This window comes from Neoarius graeffei, chromosome 20, assembly GCF_027579695.1.
Source record: "Neoarius graeffei isolate fNeoGra1 chromosome 20, fNeoGra1.pri, whole genome shotgun sequence".
NCBI classification, from domain to species: Eukaryota; Metazoa; Chordata; class Actinopteri; order Siluriformes; family Ariidae; genus Neoarius; species Neoarius graeffei.
The window spans coordinates 48315667-48323107 of NC_083588.1; positions in this window are offsets into that span (position 1 = coordinate 48315667).

Below are 7441 nucleotides of genomic sequence, written 5' to 3' on the forward strand. Positions count from 1 at the left end.
ATGAGGAGGTCCCCGTGGCGTTGGTGTCAGTAATTGCGGAGAAGGCGGAGCTGGGCACGGAGGTTCAAAAAAGAAAATTAACATCACCCACCACTCCGGTCCCCTGTGGAGACCACCTCTCCCCGACCCAGCTCACGGAGGTAGCCCAGTTGCAGAAAGAATTTTCCGACGTGTTTTCACCCCTGCCCAGCCACACTCACCTCATAGAACACCACATTGAGATGCCCCCAGGGGTGGTAGTGCGCAGCTGCCCTTACCTTCTGCCCGAACACAAAAAAAAGGTGGTCTGGGATGAACTTGAAGCCATGCTCGAAATGGGTATAATCGAGGAGTCCCACAGTGACTGGAGCAGCCCAGTGGTCCTGGTCCCCAAGACCGATGGGTCGGTCCGGTTCTGTGTGGACTATAGGAAAGTCAACGCGGTGTCTAAATTTGACGCATACCTGATGCCTCGCATTGATGAGTTGCTCAATCGATTAGGCACTGCTCATTTTTATTCGACACTGGATTTAACGAAGGGATATTGGCAGATCCCCTTGACTCCTCTGTCCTGAGAGAAAATGGCCTTTTCCACACCGTTTGGCTTATACCAGTTCATCACACTTTCTTTTGGGTTGTTTGGGGTGCCTACTACGTTCCAATGGCTTATGGACAGGGTCCTCCGCCCCCACACCAGCTACACAGCCATGTATCTCAATGATATTATCATCTACAGCAATGACTGGCCGCGGCACCTCGAACACCTTAGGGCCATCCTAAAGTCACTGAGGCAGGCGGGTCTCACAGCTAACCCAAAGAAATGTGCAATTGGGCGGGTGGAAGTATGGTATCTGGGTTTCCACTTAGGCCATGGGCAGATGTGTCCCCAAATTAATAAGACAGCAGCGATTGCGGCCTGCCCGAGGCCCAAGACCAAAAAGAGGGTGAGACAGTTCCTGGGGCTGGCTGGCTACTATCGGAGGTTCATACCTAATTATTCAGATGTCACCAGCCCGCTGATGGATCTCACTAAAAAGGGAGCAGCAGATCCGGTCCAGTGGACGGAGCAATGCCAACAGGCTTTCTCTAGGGTAAAGGCTGCACTGTGTGGGGGGCCACTGTTACACTCCCCTAATTTTTCTCTCCCCTTTATTTTACAGACAGATGCATCGGACAGAGGGCTGGGGGCCATTCTGTCCCAGAAGGTGGAGGGGAAGGAGCATCCTGTGCTGTACATTAGCCGGAAGCTGTTGATGCGGGAAGGCAGGTACAGCACGATAGAGGAAGAGTGCCTAGCCATCAAGTCGGCAGTCCTCGCCCTCCGGTACTACCTGCTAGGATGCCCTTTCACCCTCTGTTCGGACCACGCGCCCCTCCAGTGGCTCCACTGCATGAAGGATGCCAATGCACAGATCACCCGTTGGTATCTTGCACTCCAGCCATTTAAATTCGAGATGGTCCACATGCCGGGGGCACAGATGGTGGTGGCGGACTTCCTGTCCTGTCAAGGGGGGTGGGAGTCAGCTTCAGGCCAGACAGCTCCCTGGCCTGAGTCGGGCGGTGGGGGTATGTGGCAGCGGGGGCGTGGCTGAGCGTCAGTCTGTGAATGGAGGGCGGAGTCAGGGAAGGTGAGTGGTTGTGTCACTACACCTGTTGTCAATTAACGTGTGTTTGTGTGTCTCCTCCAGTGACCATGCCCTATAAAAGGAGAGTGAGAAGGGGAGGTCGGCGCTGAGGGCTTGCTAGTAGCCTGTGTGTGTATGTGTGTGTCTGTGAGAGAGAGTCTGAGTTGTGTGCTGAAAAGCAGCAATAAAGAAAATAATTAAGTTGCAAACAACCGCCTGCCGTGCTTCTGTGCTCCACCCACATCAGGGTCTTTCTACACCGGTGTGCAGGACTGATCAACAGTTACCGGAAATGTTTTGTTATTAGCATAGACGTCGCCAGACCCATTTTAGGGGAGCTCCAGCCACCCTATCTTATGGCAAAGCCACCCTATATTTTTTGCCCTTTTTTAAATTATTTATATTTTTATTTTTTTCCCCAAAAAAAACAAAGGCAGTAAAGCACTGAACATGAGCCATCAAGAACGCAAGTTAATCCGAACAACAGTTTCTGCTTGCTTATTTATTGTTTAATGCAATATTATTAATATCGTTATGATTCCTCCTCATTGGCTCTGTGTCAAGCATCACGTCGAGTGGTAGGCTAGTAGGACTTAAAAAACTACGCGGGCATTCTGCAGCAGGCGCGGTGCGGGCTTCCATTGAGTTGGGTTTGCAGAGAGTCAGAATTCTATGCTTTCATTTGCAGACACACACGGTGAGATTGTAATTTGATGTCAGTGGTTTGCATTTGCTTAACTTTACCTAGGCTATATTGAGTCTTCTGTAGAATGTTTACATGATGATTTGTGAAGCACTTGCCCTCTTCAGTTTGCGCAGGAATGCATGACACCTACCATTGTTTTTTTCACATTTTTGTAGTTTAGCTGGTGAAGTTGCTTCAGCAAGCAATTAAATTATGAAAGTAATTTTAAAATAGAATAGAAATGGTGGGAAGTGTGTCCCCAAGGTGTGATGCTCTTGAAATAATGAATTGATTGACAGCCTTAGTAGGTGCTCTGAAAAATGTTCGGCGCGCGCTGCGCGCGCACAATACCTTTTCTCCTCTGGGTGCTAAGCTACCCCTGTCTCTCAAACCTAGTGACGTCCCTGGTTATTAGTCCTTGAAGAGGCAACACTCAGAAAAAAGGAAAATAACAAAACAGTATGACACTAAAATTTACTCTACAGGTCCCCCTTTTATCATGTAAATGATAATCCAACATTAAATTTATAATACTATCATACAGAGTTCACCTACTGGTTACTGTCCAGTCTGTGGCAATAGTCAGTCAACGAACTACGTAGTATTGGGCATTTTCTATAGAAGTCTCTGTGTCTAAGGCACTTAGTCCCGTCACCTAAATCAGCTAGGTATTGTACGCTAGTGTATGTGTAGTCAGAATGTATTCTTTCAGCTACCACAATGTGATTGGTATTATCCGTCAATATGTCATGAACCCGGTTAACAGTTTGATCTCTTTCTATCTTACTTTTCCAGCTGAGAAGTCTGCCACCTGGAGTACCTGTGGTGTCAGACACTGCTCCTGTAATATGTGTACTAATCTTGGTCACTGGACAAACTACCAAATACTACTTATACCATGTATGATGTTCACAATTAGGTACAAAATGAAGAATGTGTTGGAATGCACAGTCTGTCATGTGGCTGTGTGTGTTGATATGTCGTTGCTCGTGTTTGTTGGTCCCCCTAAGGGCCTCTTGATAGCAGAGTGTCCACTCATGGTGCAACGAGGCCCCCTGAGGGGTTCTTGAATGCTGTCTTAATCTCCTTCTTGTACTAGGGCCTCCTTGTGCTGCTTGTATGTTGGTTCAGATACTCTTCTGCAGTGGCTGGCATGTACCCACGTGGCTCTGTTGTCCACCTTTACAGCTGATTGTGTGGTGAGCAGCACTTGGGATGGTCCCATCCACCTGGGCTTGTTCTACTTCGTCCTTGTGAAGTCCTTTATCACCACCCAGTCACCAGGTTTCAGGTCATGCAGTGGTCCCAGCGCTGGGACTGGTAAGGCTGATCTCACCTGTTTGTGAATATTATTCAGAGCAGAAGAGAGAGTTGCACACAATATATTTTTGACAAAAATTGAGAGTAATTAGAGAATCCTTTGTTATTGCTGCCATCATTCCCCCTTTTGACATACGGTCTTTCCCATGTGTCAACTTCGCATAATATGGAAACATGTATTTGGGGAGACAAGTTCGACTGTCTGGGCTTGTCCAGACCCGATCTTTAATACTACACCCTTTTTCCGTCACACAGCCTTTTCCTCTGCTGTGGCCCGCTGCTGGAGGTCAGAAACCTGTAAGGGAGGTGTAGAAGGGTTAGTTGAAAGCATTAATGAAATTGGGGTCCTTGTGACTGCCTGTTTTGCCGCTGCGTCAGCTCGTGCGTTACCTAGAGAGACTGGATCAGATTTGTTAGTATGTGCATCACACTTGCATATAGCAAGAGCAGATGGGAGTAGGACAGCATCCAGCAGGTCAGAAACAAGCTTGTGGTGGGCTATTTGTGTGCTGGTCAGGAAATTTCTATGTTTCCAGATTGTGACAAAGTCATGTACTACACCAAAGGCATATCTGCTGTCTGTGTAGATAGTGGTTGATTTACCTGTTGCATGTTTACATGCTTCTGTCAAGGCATATAGCTCTGCTGCTTGAGCCGACAAGTGACTAGGTAATGCTCCCGCTGTGATTAATTCTTTGTCTGAAACTACAGCATAGCCCACTTAATTTTTACCTGTTTCTGAGCGTCGTGATGCTGACCCATCCACATACAGAATAATCATGTCTGGATTCATGAGTGGTTCATCCTTGAGGTCCAACCTAGGAGAACATAATTGGTTAGTAAGTGCCATGCAGTCATGTAGTTCACCATCCTCCTCTGTAGGGAGCAAAGTAGCAGGGTTAAGGACAGTACAATGTTTTACTGTTATGTTCGGCATGTCAAGCAGGACCATGTTATATCTTAGCCACAGTTGTGTTGACAAGTGTGAAGTTTTCTGTTCTAGCAGAAGTATGGAGACTGCATGTGGGACCAAAAGGGTCAATTTAGAGTACCCTACCAGATCTCAGGAGGCCGCTACAGCCTTTTCAGCTGCTGCTACTGCTCTGAGGCAGAGGGGAAGACCTGCTGCCACGGGGTCCAGTTTCCCAGAGAAGTAGGCTACTGGCCTAAGTCTGTCTCCATGTTTCTGCAAAAGAACAGAAGTCATACAGCCATTCTTTTCATCAACAGTTTGAACAAAAGGTTTGAGTGGGCCTGGCAGACCTAATGTTGGGGTGGTTTGCAATGCTAGTTTCAATGCTAGTTTCAGAACTCAGGTAGCACTTGACCTAGAATAATGTAGGGGTTCGGAACATCTGGTGCATGCTGTCTGACAGCTGCGTTCACTGCTTGTAAGTCTTGTACAAAATGCCACTTATCAGGTTGGGGAGGTTTTCTGGCTTTCTTTACAGGAAATATAGGAGTGCGCACTGGTGAGTCCAGGCAAGGGACGATTACTCCTGCCCGCAACAGAGACTCAAAGACAGGCCTAACACTTTCTATGGCCTCTGGCTTTAGTGGATACTGCGTCTGTCTAGGTCTAAAATCTAACTTGGGAGTTATCACAACTGGGTCAGCATGCTTCATTAAACCCGCATCGTGTTTACCTGTGGCCCAAAGCTCTGGTGGAACCTCTACCAGCCTAGGATGGACTTGGGCTGGGGAGACGTCTCCTGGAACGCTTACAAAAGCCCCCACTACGCACATGGAGATCTCTACACTGCGCTGTACATGTACTAGCATAGAGAGAGATTGTTTAAAGACATCCTTTTCTGGATTATAAAATACAGAAGGATCTGTTGTACTAACCCAATCAAAGGCTTTCTTACCTCACACACCCTCGAAGCCAACGTCCCACCTCTGTCCATGGGACTGCCTTTGGTTTGGCTAAAGAAATGTGGGGTGTGGATGATGGGACATCAAACAGCTCCTTTTGGCAGCACCTAGGGAATTTGAATCCAGCACCTCCAATTGAATCCAGGCACCAATTGAATTTGGCAGCACCTCCAATTGAATCCAGGCACAAATGTCTGTGCAGTGCTGTAATTCAACAGAACACGCACAATATTCTTTCGACCAGTATAAATCTCTAAAGGTGAATACGTTCTTGCTCGCAGGTGTCTTTAAACCATACTCTCTCATATGCAGCATCCTTTCCATCATGCACGTGGGCCGTGCAGTGAAGGTCCGTATGCTCCATGTAGTCAACATCATGTGCGACAACTCTGTCATGTGCTTGGTGCTTGCTGCACAAGGTATTGAATTACATTAGTTAAAGTGTCTGGACAGAGCTTCCACTCATATACATAAACAGGGAGCTTTTGTTCATGTAAAACACATGTCAAAGTGGTATGTGTCACTGTAATGCCTTCTGGGGATGATGTAAGAACCAAGCCAAACTTGCACATTAAATCTTGCCCTAGTAAATTAACTGGCCAGGAAGAGGAGATCAGGAATGAGTGCTCCACCTCCTGTTCATCTTCATCCTGACATGACACAGGTTTTGAGAACTTTTCTACGACTGAATGGCCTGTTGCCCCAATTGTGCAAATTGATTGAGAACTTAGTTCAAATGGTAAATGCAATTCTCCCTGTTTAATGACTGAATGGGTAGCTCCTGAATCTACCAGGAAATTAAACTTCTTTCCCCGTATTGTCAATGGTATGCACGGAAGCTCGGTGAATGGGAAGGCTGAATATTTAAGGAAAGATAAATTTTCATCACCTTGCTGCGTTTGGAGGTCATGTAGCTGTTTAACATTGTCTTTGTGATTAGGCTGAGGTGCATGTTCTTGTATAATGTGAACTACCTGATTAGTTTTGTGTTGTGTGTTACCTCCTCTGTTCTCAGCCGTTTCTCCGTCCTTCTCCCCCGCCCATCAGTCAGCTTTGCCATACACTCTCTTACAAAGTGTCCCATCTTCCCACAGTCGTAATACACCAGATCAGATCTGTTGACTCTTCTTTTGCCTCTTCCTCTTCCAGGTCTCCAGTCTAGGCCCATCTTGGCCATAAGTCTCAGTTCATGTGTGTTCGGTCTGAATTCTCTGCAAAAGATCAGCAGCTCTTCCCCAAACTTCCTTCCTCCCACTTCATGCACATTAGGAAGGTGTGTCATGCTTTCCTTGATATCTGCCAGAGTCCATGGGCTGTGAACCAGCATAGGCCCGTCTGTCCCTGCCACTTCCACCATCGGCATGTTCAATGCCCTGTCGCCATCATCTTCTGGATGTGAGCCTGCTACGTGCTCTTTAGCGTTTCTCTATTTCCTTGTCATCAGTGGCGATGGCTTGCTCTGATGAGGTGTCGTGGGGCAGTCCTCATATCTGGGTGGTGAACCTGTGGCCTCTGCCAGGTTTGGGTAGAGTGGGCGCTGCGCTGGGGTCTGTGAGGGAGGTGTGCTGGGTGTAGGCAACGTGAGGACTGGGGCTCCTGACCTGGCGACTTGTCCAGGGTGTACCCCACCTCTTGCCCAAAGTCAGCTGGGATAGGCTCCAGCTTGCCTGCGATCCTGTAGGGTAGGATAAGCGGCTACAAATAATAGATGGATGGAAGTTACAGATGACATACTGCTTATTATAAATTAAGCCATTATGCAGAACATTAACAGTTCACCTAAAATGCAAAACTTGCCAGTTCTGAATACTTTACATTACAGGCATTCAGTAGATGTGATGTACCACATACCATATTATCCACATACCACATTATCCAGAGTGACGTACAACATGCCCAGAGTAGCCTGATGAGAGTTGCGTGTTAGGTGCTTTGCTCAAGAGCCAGTCCTACTTGT